The following is a 20709-nucleotide window of genomic DNA, read 5'->3' as shown; positions in this document are numbered from 1 at the left end:
CAATTATCATGTCCACATAATTCAATAATAATCCGCAGAACTTCTATCTGCATAATAATTCATTCGAGGAATGTTTTGCTTGTGTCTATCTCGTCAAACATTTATAAAAGCATTTCATGTATTCTCGGTTCAAAATATATTTCAAAAGCATTTAATAAAGCAGTTGTAAAAACAGCGCATGAACAATGCAGGGTTGAACAATGCAGGGTTGGCCTCGGATTCACAAACCTATATCATTTATATATATATATATATATATATATATATATATATATATATATATATATATATATATATATATATATATATATATATATATATATATATATATATTAACACATGTAATGGTAATCGAATCAAGTTTATATATTGTTATTAATACTATACTTGTTATATTTAGGTAAATTTAATATATTTAAATTATATGTTTTATATATACCAATATTTCTCATTCATAATAGAATTTTATATTAAAGTTTATATATAATAATAAAAATATATATTTATATATTAATTGATATCTTATATATATATATATATATATATATATATATATATATATATATATATATATATATATATATATATATATATATATAGTTTAATTAAAAAAAAGTATAGTGAGATGTAGTATTAATATTATTGTATTGTCAAAATATTTATCTGTGATAATATTGATAATGATAAGAATGATAGTAATAATAATAATCCTAATGATAATCTTAATAATAATGTTAAAAGTAATAATATTGCTAAAAATGAAAATATTTATAATACTAATAATAATGATAATATTAATAAATAAAAATATTATATGTTAATACATATATTAATAATAATATTAATAACAATAATAATAATAATAATAATAATGATAATAATAATAATAATAATAATAATAATAATAATAATAATAATAATAATAATAATAATAATAATAATAATAATAATAATAATAATAATAATAATAATAATAATAATAATAATAATAATAATAATAATAATAATAATACCTTAAAAAGCCTTTCTAATAACCAAATGCCACAGACAAGGCTCGAACTCACGACCTCTCGTTCAACCCATTTCTTTCCTAGACCACTTTTCCACTTGTCAATTTCTTGTATTGGTCTGTACATTTAATTACTTAACCCGTCGTCATCATCAAACCCATTTTCCTTTTAGCCCAACTCTACTATCTGGCCCAACAACAATAAAATTGATTTCGGCTCAACTCATTCATGAGCCCAACACCTCAATTTGACAACAGCACAACTTTCATAAAAAAAATATGTACAATCGCCTAGGACGGGTTTCGAACCCAGGATCTCTGGATTAATCACAAACTCCCTTAACCACTCTTCCATTTCTATTTTTCTGTTTTAATACTCGAACTTTATTTATTTATCTAATATATCTATCTGTTTTCCTACATCATAACCAATTCGACCCAAACCCTAAATACTCAATACAGCATTCACGTATTATCACTGTATCATCGTTATCTTCATGAATATCACAGTCGTATTCATCATCTATATTATCAACTAATCATCATCTCGCTATCATTTTTACTTTCATCACCATTGTACGCTCAATCATCATCTTTCAATCATCGTTTACTATAACATAATATCATTATCATCTTAATCTCGACAACATACTCTATCCATCACCATATCCTCAACATCACTGTCATTTAAATATTGAGTATATATGCGTTGTTTGTTGAATGGTAAAACAGAAACATACAAGTTTGTAGTTTGTGGTCCAATATTGTTTCAAGAGTCCAATAGTGGCCCTATACAAAGTTGGCCTAATATAATTTGCAGTAACTTATCAAATGGTTAGGGTGGTCGAGTATTAGCTTCGATTTGTACAGAATGGGATAGTAGGCGAAAATAAAATAAAATAAGTGGGTGAAGTTGATGGAAGAATGGGTCCCCAAAGACAAATATGCGTTCCTTTTCTTCTTGTATCCCACTAACAAGGATAGTGGTAAGTGGGGTATTTTTAAGTTGGTGAATGTCGGCTAGAATAAGAACGCACTCTAGAATTGATATATAAGCTCATTATTCGGTTTCTAAAAAGAATAGGAGTGATTAAGAGAAAGTAGCAAGTGAATGTTGATGTTCAAACCACAAAAAAATGCACAGCAGCGACAGTAGTAGTTAGTAGAAATCATCGGAGAAGAAAAAAATAAAAATAAAAAATAAAACGAGCAGGAGTAGGGTTTCATGGTGGTGGTGACAGTATTCGTGAGTTTGATCAAATAAGGGTTTTAGAGCGAGAGAGGAGGGAGGTGAATGGTTAAAGATGATTGTTGATGGTGGAACCTTGGTGGTTTGTTGGTGTTCTTGAGTAAACCGAAAAAACTAAGAAAAATACAACTGTTGAAACTTTTGAGTTCGGTGATTGATGGTGTTGGTGTTTTGTTTTGAACCAGAAACGGGAATTGAAAGACGAGCAACATTAGATCATTTAAGGTATGGGTCTGATCAAAGCAGTAGAAGGAGAAAGAAAGATGATGATGAGGTAAGGAAGAAAGGTGGTCGATTGTTTTGTGATTCATGGTGATGATTACATGATGGTGGTGGCGGCTCTCAACGATTGTGTGGTCTCGTGATGTGGGTTTGCTGTGTTTACAACAAAGAAAAAAAAACAAGAAAAATTTATCGAGTAATAAGGTGATTGTTAGTTTATGTTTTTTTTTTTTTTTTTGAATCTATGAGTGTATATGTATTAATATAGATAGATGGCCAGAGAGTAAATATCACATTCAGTGATGTGCGGTGTCGACAGAGATATACGATCCAGGGAGAAGAAAACAAAAAATATAGAAATCAGAAAGTGAAGTGTAACAGATTCGTACGATATATACAGCACAAGATTCGTTCATAAATTGATGTGTGAGATCGACTTGTAACAAACTGTAGACCAAAACAAAATTTGAATAAAGTTTCGATGTGGATGTGCAGGTGGTTATTAACAGTAGCAGATAATGCGTAATTAATATTGCTATTGGCTTTTCTATCATTGTAGTAGTATTACAGAGATCATCAATTGTTTTATAGTCAAGATTGGGTCGACAGATGATATTCGATCAGAAGATTTTTAATTTAATAACAATTTAAAAGCAACTTTAGATATTCCATATTGATATGATTTGAATGAGATGTGTAACAAATTGGAGATAGAAACAAAAATGATTACAGTGTTGATGGGGATATGAAACTGAATCGTACTCCATTTTCTTTTCATTGTGAATTGTGTTCGTTTGTTGTTTTGTGATGTTGTCGACACGTTTATCAATCAGAAGCAGAAGAAAATGTTAAAGAAAAATGGAAAGAGATGATGACGGGAAACAGATTCTTGTTAGTTTGTGTGAATTGAGATCGACTGATGTACGTTTGCAGACAGGAAGAATCACTCATGAAATTAAAAGAAATTTGGAGAATGACATTAAACAGATTCATACAACTTGAAGACTTTGATATTTAACAAATTTAGACAGGAATCATCAACAATAAAGTTGATATTGAGACTCAACAAATTTTTTATATATCTGTAATATATCATATCTCTGTATCTATACTTCTGTATTTATATTATATATATATATATATATATATATATATATATATATATATATATATATATATATATATATATATATATATATATATATATATATATATCTTTTAATTAATCTTAACTCTTAATAAATATATTAATAATATAATTACTCTTAATATTGTAAATAATGATAATAAAATTTTAAATAAAAAGATAGTTTTTAGTAATTATGTTATTAAATGTTAACTTTATTACTAATAATAATCATAATAACAATAATGTTACTATTAATTAATGATATCAATAACATTAATAATAATAATAATATTATAATCAATTAAATGTATTAAATTTCATATCTATTATATAATATTTAGTAATATTAATAATACTGATATTAATATTAATATTAATTTTAATATTAAAAATAATAATTATAAACGTAATAATAATAATATTGTCATAACAACTATGTTTTAACTTTCAATTTAATATATTAAAATTATATATTATTGATTATGTAATTAATAAATTATATACTAACCTATTTTAAGTATTAAATTCTTATACATTTTATATATATGAAATTTATATATATATATATATATATATATATATATATATATATATATATATATATATATATATATACATACATACATATTTATTTACAAGAACAAGTTCGTGAATCATCGGGAATGGTCGAAGATCAATTGAATATATGAAACAGTTCAAAAATTTTGAGACTCAACATTACAGACTTTGCTTATCGTGTCGAAATCATATAAAGATTAAGTTTAAATTTGGTCGGAAATTTTCGGGTCGTCACAGTACCTACCCGTTAAAGAAATTTCGTCCCGAAATTTGAGTGAGGTTATCATGGCTAACAATAAAAATGTTTTTATGGCGAATATGAGTTGATAAATAGGGTTTTATCATTATTGACAAATATAGATAAAATGATTTGATTATGTGGAGCGTTCGAGTGAAGCTGTCACAAAATATTGAGATAGAGATTAAAATTTTGACGTAGATACGGTGGATTTCCAGAATTCAAGGAATTTAAAAGAAAATCTTGGAAATCTAAAAGATCTGATTCTTCGGAATTTATGGAAATTAAGATCTCTTTTAATTAAATGCGATCATCTGTCTCAATTTCTTTGTTTGATATTTTACTATAAATTCATCTCTTCCGCTCCAATATTTCCACCATTCCTATACTTCCTTCCTTATTTCCTACTTTTAAAAGATTGTGGAAATTCTTAATCCAGTTCTGGTCCTTGACCTTATTCTGACTATCGCAACAATCATTCTTCTATTCCAACTCCCACCGAAGGAATCTGTTTACTTCTACTTCGCCCTTGAGGTAGTGATTTTCATAATCTTTTCTTGCATCTGTCTTTCCATAATTATTGACATCCACGGTTAATGACATTTCTATTTGCTGTGATTTATACTCCTATTTATATTTTGAAGCTCTATGCTTTTGTTTTCTCTTCCCGACCTTAAGTCAAGCGATCAAGATGTCTCGGATTGTAGGTATGAAGTTTGAAAGAACATAACTAAGATTATAAACAGAACGAAAAAGGTAATAGCACGATTTGACTTGTTAAATTACCATAATCACGGAGGATAGAACTATCAAGAATATATTTTCTTGATATGATTAGAGGTTAAGTAGAATGAAAGAGTTATGTAACATGACACATGATGAGGGTATGATATGTGAACCATCATCACGTCCATTAGAAATTCAGCATGACTTACTGTAATATAATCACGTTGGCTAAGCGCCATTATATTATACTAAATCATGCTTCAATTCCCTACACTTCTCCACAATTCATTCAAAATTTATACTTAGATTTTACAGAAGTTTCCAATATAATGGAATACAGAAAGCACGAAGAGGTAGATAATTTTGGACAAGAATATTTATGAAAATATCTTCAGAAATATCGAAGATATTTATGATGATATTTTGATATTTCTAAGTTCGAAAGTTGATGAAGAAGAATCTTCCGCAAGATTTTAACATGACTTCGGAGCAAGATATTCTCTAAAGATTTAATCGGATCCAGAATTACCTGGATTCTTTGAATATAGGGTTTGGTCCTTGTATTTGTCCTTGGTTTCCTTCATGGTTAGCTCAATCCATTTTTCAGTACCAAATTTTCTATCGAGCGTTCCCAACACTCCATTCTTTATCATCAAACTTTTGACCATTTAGACCATCTACAATTTTGCTGTTTCCTCTGCATTTAATGCTACCATATCTGAATCATCAGTTATGAATCTGAGGTGGTTTTAAAAGAATTGAGTTTTTAGATGATTAAATGATGATTGTAATCGTCAAGATACAAAGGATGATTAAGATGAAATCAAGTGACAAACTTGAGGAATTATTTAATTGTAGTAGGTGTAACTTATTAACGATATTTTAAGTCAAAATAATACTTTTTTTTAAAACACTTTTTTTTTATTTGTCCAAGGTTGTAGTCCAATGTTAGTAGTCCAATAGTCCAATATATAATCTTAGAATTTAAAATATTTAAAGTATGAAGATGATGAAGAAAATTTTACGTAGTTAATTAATTGGTTACTAATCAATTTTTAGTTTATTCATTATTGTCTTCATTATGCCACTTGTCAAATTTTGACTTGGATTTTGATCGGCAGAAACTTGTATATGAAAATTGAATTGGAATGAAAATGGTTATTCTTTGGTGGACGAATACGTATATATGTGGATTTAAGCAGTATTGTTAATGACTGCTGAATCTGAATTGAAGAATGTACAGTGTAACTTACTAATGTGAAATCTAGATATTCCTCGGGTATTACCTACCCGTTAAAATATTTTCACCATTAACAGTTTGTACAAAAGAATTTTTAATTACAATCTTTATGAAAATATACTTATATATATATTTTCTTTAGATGTAATCATGGATTTAATGAGTTAATATGATATTAATCTCATTTGCTTTTTGGTTTGAGCTAGAATAAATAATCTCTAAGACTTTAGAGATTACATAATCGCCATGAAGAACGAAGATAATTGATGTAGAACAATACATAGAACGGTGATTATACTCGAGGTACAGAATGAGATGTTGAGGCATGGATTGTTGATGATACTGGTGCTGTTATTGATGGTACTGTTGGTGCCGGTGATATTGCTGAAGCTGGTAATTTTTGTACCATATTCTCCAAATTGATTACTCGAGCGCGAAGTTTGTTGACTTCTTTTATTATTCCGGGATGATTGTCGGTCGAAATGAGTGAATGAATAAGGTTTAGAATTTTAGATAGAATATAATTGTGACGAGATATCCTGGAAATAAGGGTGAAAATGGTGTTTCGGGCTGATTCGCCGGTAAGTGTTTCAGGTTCTTCGTCAAGAGGGAAATTTGGTTGGTGGAAAGGAATTTCCTTCTTCTCGTTTCCGTTGATTAAGTCGACTATAAACTCATCCCTAATTCATCTAGAACTAAAGATGACTAACTAGTTGATCCATTCCGGTTATACTGCAGTCGGAGCTCATGTGGAAATCCATATCGGAATAGCTGTTGGAATCCGAGGAACTGGAACTAGTTGAAGGATCCATTTCGTACGATTAGGGAATTGATTTTCGATATGAGATAGATTGTAGGACTTAGAAACAGATAATTTTCATATGTATATAGAATACCAAGATCCCATAAGTTACGGAGGAATCTTCAAAAGCTGGCAGGCAAAGTTTACAGTAACAGATACGCTAAGATATGAATTTTGTCTCTACACTATTCATGCAATCAATGCAATAAGATGTGTCTAGACTAAGAATGATAAGCAAGTAATTTTCGACAACAAATGATAAGCAAAACTTTTGACATGCAGACACAGTCGAAGTCCAGACTCACTAATGCATCCTAATGACTATCAGTTAGACACACTAATGCAGACCTGGATCGCTAAGAACACCGCTCTGATACCAACTGAAAAGACCCGTTCATACCGATTATAAATGATTCACAATAGTTGATTTCACTGCGAGGTATTTAACATCTAAATGATACATTTTACAAACATTGCATTCGTTTTTAAAAGACAAACTTTCATCACATCGAAAGTTGATGGCATGCATACCATTTCATAATATATCCAACTATAAATGACTTAATAATATTCTTGATGAACTCGACGACTCGAATGCAACGTCGTTTTGAAATATGCCATGAATGACTCCAAGTAATATCTTTAAAATGAGCAAATGCACAGCGGAAGATTTCTTTCATAACTGAGAATAAACATGCTTTCAAGTGTCAACCAAAAGGTTGGTGAGTTCATAGATTTATCATAAAACAATAAAATTCATCAGTTTGATAGACCACAAGATTTAAATGCTGCATGGTACAAATGGGCCCGAATCCTATACCGACCTGTAATGTATATGCGATATCTTTTAAATACAGTACACCTTTCTCGGGTACGAAATATTTTTTTTTCATAAATCTTAGTAACCGTACACATATCTCGTGCACAAAATATAATACACATAACCTGTGTATAAAAATCGTTTTCTCGATACATAACATTCGCATCAATTGGTGGCAATTATCATGTCCACATAATTCAATGGTGGAAATTATCATGTCCACATAATTCAATGGTGGAAATTATCATGTCCACATAATTCAATGGTGGCAATTATCATGTCCACATAATTCAATAATAATCCGCAGAACTTCCGTCTGCATAATAATTCATTCGAGGAATGTTTTGCTTGTGTCTATCTCATCAAACATTTATAAAAGCATTTCATGTATTCGCAGTTCAAAATATATTTCAAAAGCATTTAATAAAGCAGTTGTAAAAACGGCGCATGTATTCTCAGTCCCAAATATATAAAGAGTAAAAGGGAATCAAATGAACTCACGATACTGTATTTTGTAGTAAAAATACATATGACGGTATTGAACAATGCAGAGTTGGCCTCACATTCATGAACTTATATCATTTATATATATATTAACACATGTAATGGTAATCGAATCAAGTTTATATATTGTTATTAATACTATACTTGTTATATTTAGGTAAATTTAATATATTTAAATTATATGTTTTATATATACCAATATTTCTCATTCATAATAGAATTTTATATTAAAGTTTATATATAATAATAAAAATATATATTTATATATATTAATTGATATATATATATATATATATATATATATATATATATATATATATATATATATATATAGTTTAATTAAAAAAAGTATAGTGAGATGTAGTACTAACATTATTGTATTGTCAAAATATTTATCTGTGATAATACTGATAATGATAAGAATGATAGAAATAATAATAATCCTAATGATAATCTTAATAATAATGTTAAAAGTAATAATATATCTAAAAATGAAAATATTTATAATACCAATAATAATGATAATATTAATAAATAAAAATGTTATATGTTAATACATATATTAATAATAATAATAATAATAATAATAATAATAATAATAATAATAATAATAATAATAATAATAATAATAATAATAATAATAATAATAATAATAATAGTAATACTACCTTAAAAAGCCTTTCTAATAACCAAATACCACAGACAAGGCTCGAACTTACGACCTCTCGTTCAACCCATTTCTTTCCTAGACCACTTTTCCACTTGTCACTTTCTTGTATTGGTTTGTACATTTAATTACTTAACCCGTCGTCATCATCAAACCCATTTTCCTTTTAGCCCAACTCTACTATCCGGACCAACAGTAATAAAATTGATTTCGGCTCAACTCATTCATGAGCCCAACACCTCAATTTGACAACAGCCCAACTTTCATAAAAAAAAATATGTACAATCGCCTAGGACGAGTTTCGAACCCAGGATCTCTAGATTAATCACAAACATCCCTAACCACTCTTCCATTTCTATTTTTCTGTTTTAATACTCGAACTTTATTTATTTATCTAATATATCTATCTGTTTTCCTCCATCATAACAAATTCGACCCAAACCCTAAATACTTAATACAGCATTCACGTATTATCACTGTATCATTGTTATCTTCATGAATATCACAGTCACATTGATCATTTATATTATCAACTAATCATCATCTCGCTATTATTTTTACTTTCATCACCATTGTATGCTCAATCATCATCTTTCAATCATCATCTACTATAACATAATATCATTATCATCTTAATCTCGACAACATACTCTATCCATCGCCATAACCTCAACATCACTGTCGTTTAAATATTGAGTATATATGCGTTGTTTATTGAATGGTAAAACAGAAACATACAAGTTTGTAGTTTGTGGTCCAATATTGTTTCAAGAGTCCAATAGAGGCCCTATACAAAGTTGGCCTAACATAATTTGTAGTAACTTATCAAATGGTTAGGGTGGTCGAGTATTAGCTTCGATTTGTACAGAATGGGATAGTAGGCGAAAATAAAATAAAATAAGTGGGTGAAGTTGATGGAAGAATGGGTCCCCAAAGACAAACATGCGTTCCTTTTCTTCTTGTAACCCACTAACAAGGATAGTGGTAAGTGGGGTATTTTTAAGTTGGTGAATGTCGGCTAGAAAAAGAAAGCACTCTAGAATTGATATATAAGCTCATTATTCGGTTTCTAAAAAGAATAGGAGTGATTAAGAGAGAAAGTAGCATGTGAATGTTGATGTTCAAACCAAAAAAAAAATGCACAGCAGCGACAGTAGTAGTTAGTAGAAATCATCGGAGAAGAAAAATATAAAAATAAAACAAGCAGGAGTAGGGTTTCATGGTGGTGGTGCCAGTATTCGTGAGTTTGATCAAATAAGGGTTTTAGAGCAAGAGAGGATGGAGGTGAATGGTTAAAGATGATTGTTGATGGTGGAACCTTGGTGGTTTGTTGGTGTTCTTGAGTAAACCGAAAACACTAAGAAAAATACAACGGTTGAAACTTTTAAGTTCGATGATTGATGGTGTTGGTGTTTTGTTTCGAACCAGAAACAGGAATTTAAAGACGAGCAACATTAGATCATTTAAGGTATGGGTCTGATCGAAGCAGTAGTAGGAGAAAGAAAGATGATGATGAGGTGAGGAAGAAAGGTGGTCGATTGTTTTGTGATTCATGGTGATGATTACATGATGGTGGTGGCGGCTCTCAATGATTATGTGGTCTCGTGATGTGAGTTTGCTGTGTTTACAACAAAGAAAATAAAACAAGAAAAATTTATCGAGTAATAAGGTGATTGTTAGTTTTTTTTTTTTTTTTTTAATCTATGAGTGTATATGTATTAATATAGATAGATGGCCAGAGAGTAAATATCACATTCAGTGATGTGGGGTGTCGACAGAGATATACGATCCAGGGAGAAGAAAACAAAAAATATAGAAACTAGAAAGTGAAGTGTAACAGATTCGTACGATATATACAGCATAAGATTCATTCATAAATTGATGTGTGAGATCGACTTGTAACAAACTGTAGACCAAAACAAAATTTGATTAAAGTTTTGATGTGGATGTGCAGGTGGTTATTAACAGTAGCAGGTAATGTGTAATTAATATTGCTGTTGGCTTTTCTATCATTGTAGTAGTATTACAGAGATCATCAATTGTTTTATATTCAAGATTGGGTCGACAGATGATATTCGATCAGAAGATTTTTAATTTAATAACAATTTAAAAGCAGTTTTAGATTTTCCATATTGATATGATTTGAATGAGATGTGTAACAAATTGGAGATAGAAACAAAAATGATTACAGTGTTGATGGGGATATGAAACTGAATCGTACTCCATTTTCTTTTCATTGTGAATTGTGATCGTTTGTTGTTTTGTGATGTTGTCGACAGATTTATCAATCATAAGCAGAAGAAAATGTTAAACAAAAATGGAAAGGGATGATGACAGGAAACAGATTCTTGTTAGTTGGTGTGAATTGAGATCGAGTGGTGTACGTTTGCGGACAGGAAGAATCACTCATGAAATTTAAAAGAAATTTGGAGAATGACATTAAACAGATTCGTACAACTTGAAGGCTTTGATATTTAACAAATTTAGACAGGAATCATCAACAATAAAGTTGATGTTGAGATTCAACAGATTTTGTATATATCTGTAATATATCATATCTCTGTATCTATACTTCTGTATTTATATTATATATCTGTATATATATATATATATCTTTTAATTAATCTTAACTCTTAATAAATATATTAATAATATAATTACTCTTAATATTGTAAATAATGATAATAAAATTTTAAATAAAAAGATAGTTTTTAGTAATTATGTTATTAAATGTTAACTTTATTACAAATAATAATCATAATAACAATAATGTTACTACTAATTAATGATATCAATAACATTAATAATAATAATATTATAATCCATTAAATGTAATAAATTTCATATCTATTATATAATATTTAGTAATATTAATAATACTGATATTAATATTGATATTAATTTTAATATTAAAAATAATAATAATAAAAGTAATAATAATAATATTTTCATAACAACTATGTTTTAACTTTCAATTTAATATATTAAAATTATATATTATTGATTATGTAATTAATAAATTATATACTAACCTATTTTAAGTATTAAATTCTTATACATTTTATATATATGACATTTATATATATATATATATATATATATATATATTTATTTACAAGAACAAGTTCGTGAATCATCGGGAATGGTCGAAGATCAATTGAATATATGAAACAGTTCAAAAATTTTGAGACTCAACATTACAGACTTTGCTTATCGTGTCGAAATCATATAAAGATTAAGTTTAAATTTGGTCGGAAATTTTCGGGTCGTCACAGTACCTACCCGTTAAAGAAATTTTGTCCCGAAATTTGAGTGAGGTTATCATGGCTAACAATAAAAATGTTTTTATGGCGAATATGAGTTGATAAATAGGGTTTTATCATTATTGATAAATATAGATAAAACGATTTGATTATGTGGAGCGTTCGAGTGAAGCTGTCATAAAATATTGAGATAGAGATTTAACTTTTGACGTAGATACGGTGGATTTCCAGAATTCAAGGAATTTGAAAGAAAATCTTGGAAATCTAAAAGATCTGAATCTTCGGAATTTATGGAAATTAAGATCTCTTTTATTAAATGCGATCATCTGTCTCAATTTCTTTGTCTGATATTTTACTATAAATTCATCTCTTCCGCTCCATTATTTCCACCATTCCTATACTTCCTTCCTTATTTCCTACTTTCAAAAGATTGTGGAAATTCTTAATCCAGTTCTGGTCCTTGACCTTATTCTGACTATCGCAACAATCATTCTTCTATTCCAACTCCCACCGAAGGAATCTGTTTACTTCTACTTCGCCCTTGAGGTAGTGATTTTCATAATCTTTTCTTGCATCTGTCTTTCCATAATTATTGAAATCCACGGTTAATGACATTTCTATTTGCTGTGATTTATACTCTTATTTATATTTTGAAGCTCTATGCTTTTTTTTCTCTTCCTGACCTTAAGTCAAGCGATCAAGATGTCTCGGATTGTAGGTATGAAGTTTGAAAGAACATAACTAAGATTATAAACAGAACGGAAAAGGTAATAGCACGATTTGACTTGTTAAATTACCATAATCACGGAGGATAGAACTATCAAGAATATATTTTCTTGATATGATTAGAGGTTAAGTAGAATGAAAGAGTTATGTAACATGACACATGATGAGGGTATGATCTGTGAACCATCATCACGTCCATTAGAAATTTAGCATGACTTACTGTAATATAATCACATTGGCCAAGCGCCATTATATTATACTAACTCATGCTTCAATTCCCTACACTTCTCCACAATTCATTCATAATTTATACTTAGATTTTACAGAAGTTTCCAATATAATGGAATACAGAAAGCACGAAGAGGTAGATAATTTTAGACAAGAATATTTATGAAAATATCTTCAGAAATATCGAAGATATTTATGATGATATTTTGATATTTCTAAGTTCGAAAGTTGATGAAGAAGAATCTTCCGCAAGATTTTAACATGACTTCGGAGCAAGATATTCTCTAAAGATTTAATCGGATCCAGAATTACCTGGATTCTTTGAATATAGGGTTTGGTCCTTGTATTTGTCCTTGGTTTCCTTCATGGTTAGCTCAATCCGTTTTTCAGTACCAAATTTTCTATCGAGCGTTCCCAACTCTCCATTCTTTATCATCAAACTTTTGACCATTTAGACCATCTACAATTTTACTGTTTCCTCTGCATTTAATGCTACCATATCTGAATCATCAGTTATCAATCTGAGGTGGTTTCAAAAGAATTGAGTTTTTAGATGATTAAATGCTGATTGTAATCGTCAAGATACAAAGGATGATTAAGATGAAATCAAGTGACAAACTTGAGGAATTATTTAATTGTAGTAGGTGTAACTTATTAACGATATTTTAAGTCAAAATAATACTTTTTTTAAAACACTTTTTTTGATTCGTCCAAGGTTGTAGTCCAATGTTAGTAGTCCAATAGTCCAATATATAATCTTAGAATTTAAAATATTTAAGATCTGAAGATGATGAAGAAAATTTTACGTAGTTAATTAATTGGTTACTAATCAATTTTTAGTTTATTCATTATTTTTTTCATTATGCCACTTGTCAAATCTTGACTTGGATTTTGATCGGCAGAAACTTGTATATGAAAATTGAATTGGAATGAAAATGGTTATTCTTTGGTGGACGGATACGTATATATGTGGATTTGAGCAGTATTGTTAATGACTGCTGAATCTGAATTGAAGAATGTACAGTGTAACTTACTAATGTGAAATCTAGATATTCCTCGGGTATTACCTACCCGTTAAAATATTTTCACCATTAACAGTTTGTACAAAAGAATTTTTAATTACAATCTTTATGAAAATATACTTATATATATTTTTTCTTCAGATGTAATCATGGATTTAATGAGTTAATATGATATTAATCTCATTTGCTTTTTGGTTTGAGCTAGAATAAATAATCTCTAAGACTTTAGAGATTACATAATCGCCATGAAGAATGAAGATAATTGATGTAGAACGATACATAGAACGGTGATTATACTCGAGGTACAGAATGAGATGTTGAGGCATGGATTGTTGATGGTACTGGTGCTGTTATTGATGGTACTGTTGGTGCCGGTGATATTGCTGAAGCTGGTAATTTTTGCACCATATTCTCCAAATTGATTACTCGAGCGCGAAGTTCGTTGACTTCTTTTATTATTCCGGGATGATTGTCGGTCGAAATGAGTGAATGAATAAGGTTTAGAATTTTAGATAGAGTATAATCGTGACGAGATATCCTGGAAATAAGGGTGAAAATGGTGTTTCGGGCTGATTCGCCGGTAAGTGTTTCAGGTTCTTCGTGTGACGACCCGTGAATTTCTGACCAAATTTAAACGTAAACTTTATATGATTGTGACACGATAAGCAAAGTCTGTGATGTTGAGTCTCAAAATTTTGAACTGTTTTTCATAAAATCAATTTAGCTTCGACCAATTCCGACGATTCACGAACTATTACATATAAATAAATAAATACATATATATTTAAATATATAAATATATATAATACTTTGAAATATAGTTTGATTATATGATTTAAATTATAAAATAATATAAGTGATGATAAAATTTATTGTATAAAATAAATCTATATATATACATAAAAAGTATATTAAATATATTTTGTGATTTCGAAGTTATTTAGTAAACAACGGTAAAGCACAATTGTCATATTGATTGATAATAAATGAGTTAAAAAGAAACTTATGTAATTTTAAAATAAATGGTGATACGAAAATGGGTTCTATAAATTTTAGGCTTATTAAAAATGTATTTAGGAACTATTTGTTAAGTTTTAACACTTTTTATATTTTACCCATAAATGAGAGGGACAGTTGATGTAATTTTTATTTAATAAATTAATGATCGAATTTTATACCATAATGACCAAAATAAATAAATATAGTTACTCTAAAAAGTTGGGATTTTTCCAAAGACTTTTATCTGCTACTGATTAACAACGGAGTACGAAATAATACCCCCGATAAAACAATGACAATTAGGGGCGGCTAGTATTTTAACATGTTTTAAAAGTTTGTGATTTATATTAATCTATTGTAATTATTTTCAAACTTCCTGTACAATAAAGTAACTAATAATTTTCCTATTTGTGTCTATATTGTGATTCATATTAATATATATTGAGGTAATTGTCTCCCACTTGTATTAAAAAAAATCCCATGCAGTTTTCTGATCCCGTCTCCTATTTTAATCATCTCCACAACATCATTCAATCAACAAAAATCCCAAAAATTCTTTAATGTAAAACCACCATCTATCTTTTTTTTCTCATATCTTACTCCTCCTCACATATATTTTTTCTTTCTTTCTGTGAACAACCGGGACACCAACCATACTTTTTTGATTTGCAGCAACAAAAATACTAGTGTCTTATATGTACCAAACAACCATCACCACCCCATCATTGAACACCACCCTTTGATCGTCTTTCTGTTTCTAGCTTAAACGAAACTCACAAACAAAAACACTTGTGTTAACCATCAACCCTCATGAGCCATCATCACTCCTATTCCATTTTCTTTCTTTCTTTTCTTTATTTACTTCCTTTGAGAATTTACACAAACCCACTTCATCTTATTTGTAATCTATATCATTAACGTCACTTGATAAGTTTACAACTTCGTTGATCCCCATGGCTTAACCACGACACCACCTACAATCGTCACCACCATCATCAAAATCATGACCATCATCACCTTTACATATTTTTGTTGATGTATTTGTCTTCTATTGTAAACACCACGAACCACAAGCCAAATCCACTGTATTGTTTCTGTTTAATCACAAAAACCGTTACCACCATTGCCGAGCATCAAGCTCAACCTCCGGACTATCACCTTAAACCATTATCGACCTCCGCGACCATGATAACCACCATCGCTACTTTAACCGTAAGACCTCCATAAACCGCTAACCTCCATCATCTACACCTATATTTTTTTTATTTATTCATCGTGGACTGCTGCATAAGTGTTCCATTCAAATAACAATCACACCATTAAATCACTTCCAAACTACATCACGATAATACCTACTGCTGCGTAATTCTTTTTTTTTATTTTTATTTTTTTTATTTTTTTTTATTTCTTTCTAACTGTTATAACGACAAACAATATAATATATGAGCATGCTGATGTAAACCGTAATGATAATAATGAAGTATGATGATGATGTTACGAAGAAGATGATAATGATTAAACATTGATTATGGTGTTAATGACGATTGAAGTTCGAGGATAGTAAAGATGAAACAATCGAAGATGATAAGATTGAGGATCAATTTTTATTTGTTTCTGTCGAACTGCAACAAACAATCCCTCGCAGATCCTTATTTGGTATAAATATCCTTATAAATTTAATTATTAAAATTATCTATATATTATCATTATGATATATCATCGAAGGGTTTTTAAAAATATAGTTACAATATATAACAGAAAGGCAAGATAGCTCGATGGTGTTGGAGGTGGGATGATGAACGAGAGGTCCCTGGATCGAGTCTAGCCGACTGCATTTTTTTTTTCTTTTCGAATCATAATTAGTGATTAGTTGGGCCATAGTCTACTAGTGATTAGTTAGGCCTGGAAATCGTGTTCTTGGGCCGTGACATTGTAAGGATATTAAGTGGGCCGTAAATCAAACCATCAGTTGGGCTTGAGCATATTAACGGATTAAATGGAAATAAATCCCAAATTAAAACAGAAAAGTGGATTCGGAGTAGATGATTAGGAGTGGTTGTGGGTTAGCGGGAGGTCGCGGGTTCGAGCCCGGACATGGGCAGTTATTCTTTTTGGAACTTTTTCTAGTGAGCTAGTTATTATTATTACTCTTATTGTTATTATTATTATTATTATTATTATTGTTATTATTATTATTATTATTATTATTATTATTATTATTATTATTATTATTATTATTATTATTATTATTATTATTATTATTATTAACATTGTTATTACCGGTAACATTATCATTATTAATACTATTATCATTATTATTATTATTATTATTATTATTATTATTATTATTATTATTATTATTATTATTATTATTATTATTATTATTATTATTATCATTATTATCAGTATTGTTGTTATTGATATTATCATTATAATCAAATACTACTTTTTATTTACCATTATTAATATTATTTTTACTAAATAAATATTATGTATATAAAATCATATTTATAAGTAATATTACATAAGTATGTATTAATCATATTAACAATTTTTATACAAATATTCGTATATGACAAATTAGTTATTTTTATATAAAATACTAATCAGATATATATATTAATACAACTATATAAGTATTTATCATTTCAAATATATACACAAATTATATATATATATATATATATATATATATATATATATATATATATATATATATATATATATATATAATAATTTAAGATATAAAATACATAAATTTGTTTGATTACGATTATATGTATTAATGAATATACAAATGATATAGGTTCGTGAATCCGAGGTCAACCCTACAATTGTTCATTATCTTCATATGTATTTTTACTACAAAATACAATATGTGAGTTTCATTTGTTCCCTTTTACTCTTTACATTTTTGGGACTGAGAATACATGCGCTGTTTTTACAACTGCTTTATTAAATGTTTTTGAAATATGTTTTGAACTGCGAATATATGAAATGCTTTTATAAATGTTTGACGAGATAGAAACAAGCAAAACATTCCTCGAATGAGTTATTATGCAGACAGAAGTTCTGCGGATTATTATTGAATTATGTGGACATGATAATTGCCACCGTTGAATTATGTGGACATGATAATTGCCACCGTTGAATTATGTGGATATGATAATTGCCACCATTGAATTATGTGGACATGATAATTGCCACTAATTAATATGAATGTTATGTATCGAGAGAATGATTTTTATACACAGGTTATGTGTATTAGTTTTTGTGCACGAGATATGTGTACGGTTACTAAGATTTATGAAAAATGATTTCGTACACGAGAAAGGTGTACTGTATTTAAAAGATATCGCATGTACATTACAGGTGGGTATAGGATTCGGGCCCATTTGTACCATGCATCATTTAAATCTTGTGGTCTATCAAAATGATGAATTTTATTGTTTTATGATAAACCTATGAACTCACCAACCTTTTGGTTGACACTTTAAAGCATGTTTATTCTCAGGTATGAAAGAAACCTTCCGCTGTGCATTTGCTCATTTTAAAGACATTACTTGGAGTCGATTACCGCAATGGAACCAGATGCTGGTGACTTCGTCCAGATGGATTAGGACGGGGTTTGACATGTGGTATCAGAGCGGTGGTCTTAGCGAACCAGGTCTTGCATTAGTGTGTCTAACTAATAGTCGTTAGGATGCATTAGTGAGTCTGGACTTCGACCGTGTCTGCATGTCAAAAGTTTTGCTTATCATTTCGTGTCGAAAATTAACTGCTTATCATTCTTAGGGCATCACTTGCTTATCATTTTTAATCTAGACATATCTTACTGCCTGGATTGCATGAAAATTGTATAGATAAAATTCATATCTTAGCGTATCTGCTACTTCATATCTTAGCGTATCTGTTACTGTAACTTTGCCTGACATATTCCGTAGATTCCTCCGTAACTTATGGGATTTTAGTATTATATATGCATATGTAAATTATGTATTGCAGGGTACTAATCTACATCCTATAATCTATTTCTTATCGAAAATCCTTCATCTGATCGTACGAGATGAACCCCTCAACCAGTTCGAGTCCTTCAGATTTCGATAACTATCTCGATAGTTATTCCGACAGCTATTCCGACATGGATGTTCACCTAAGCTCCAAAAGCAGCGTCACCAGAATGAATCAACCAATTCATCTAATGGGTTCGTAGTCGACCTAATCAATGGAGACGCGAAGAAGGCGATCCCTTCCACCAACCGAATTCACCTATTGGCGAAGAACCTGACGCACTTACCGGCGAACCAGTCCGAAACACCATTTTCACCATCATTTCCCGAATATCTCACTATGATTATATAATATCTCAAAATTTGAAACTTTATTCATCCGCTCGTTCCTATCGACAATTATCCCGGAGTAATCGAAGAAGTCAACGAGCTTCGCGCCTGAGTAAATGCTTTTTGGAGAATATGGTGCAAAATTTACCAGCTTCAGCAACATCATCGGAACCAACAGTACCATCAGTAACAGCACCAGTACCATCAACAATTCATGCCTCAACATCTCATTCTATATCTCGAGTATAAATTATCGTTCTACGAATCATTCTACATCATTTATCTTCGTTTGACATGGCGATTATGTAATCTCTAATATTTTAGAGATTATATATTCTTATTCTAACGGTAAATCAAATGAGTCTAATATCATATTGACTCATTAAAATCCCTGACTACATCTGAAGAAAATATATATGTATATATGTTTTCATAAGGATTGTAATTTGAAATTCTTTTGTACAAACTATTAATGGTGAAAATATTTTAACGGGTAGGTAATACCCGAGGAATATTTAGATTTCACATTAATAAGTTACACTGTACCTTCTTCGAATCTGATTCAATAGTCATTTATTATCCTACTTACATCCACAGATATACGCATCCGTTCATCGCAGAATAACCATTTTCATTCAATTTCATATTTGAATTTTTACCTATCAGAATTCAACAAGTGGCATAATGAAGAAAACATTGGATAAAATAAAATTTGTTAGAAACAAACAAATTAACTATGAAGAAAATTTTGGTAAGAATCCATGCTAACTGTTCCTAGCTAACTGTTCTTAGCTAACTGGTTACATTTTTATTTATCGCAATTTATTTATCGCAATTTTAATTCTCGCAATTTTATTTATCGTCATTTAAATTCTGTTATTTATTTACGCACTTTAAATATCGGGACACGTATACAAAGTTTTGACATATCATATCGACGCATCTATATATATTATTTGGAATAACC

The sequence above is a fragment of the Rutidosis leptorrhynchoides genome, chromosome 5 (assembly GCF_046630445.1).
Source record: "Rutidosis leptorrhynchoides isolate AG116_Rl617_1_P2 chromosome 5, CSIRO_AGI_Rlap_v1, whole genome shotgun sequence".
Taxonomy (NCBI): Eukaryota; Viridiplantae; Streptophyta; class Magnoliopsida; order Asterales; family Asteraceae; genus Rutidosis; species Rutidosis leptorrhynchoides.
The sequence above is the reverse complement of the archived record's forward strand: the minus strand, read 5'-3'. Positions refer to the sequence as shown.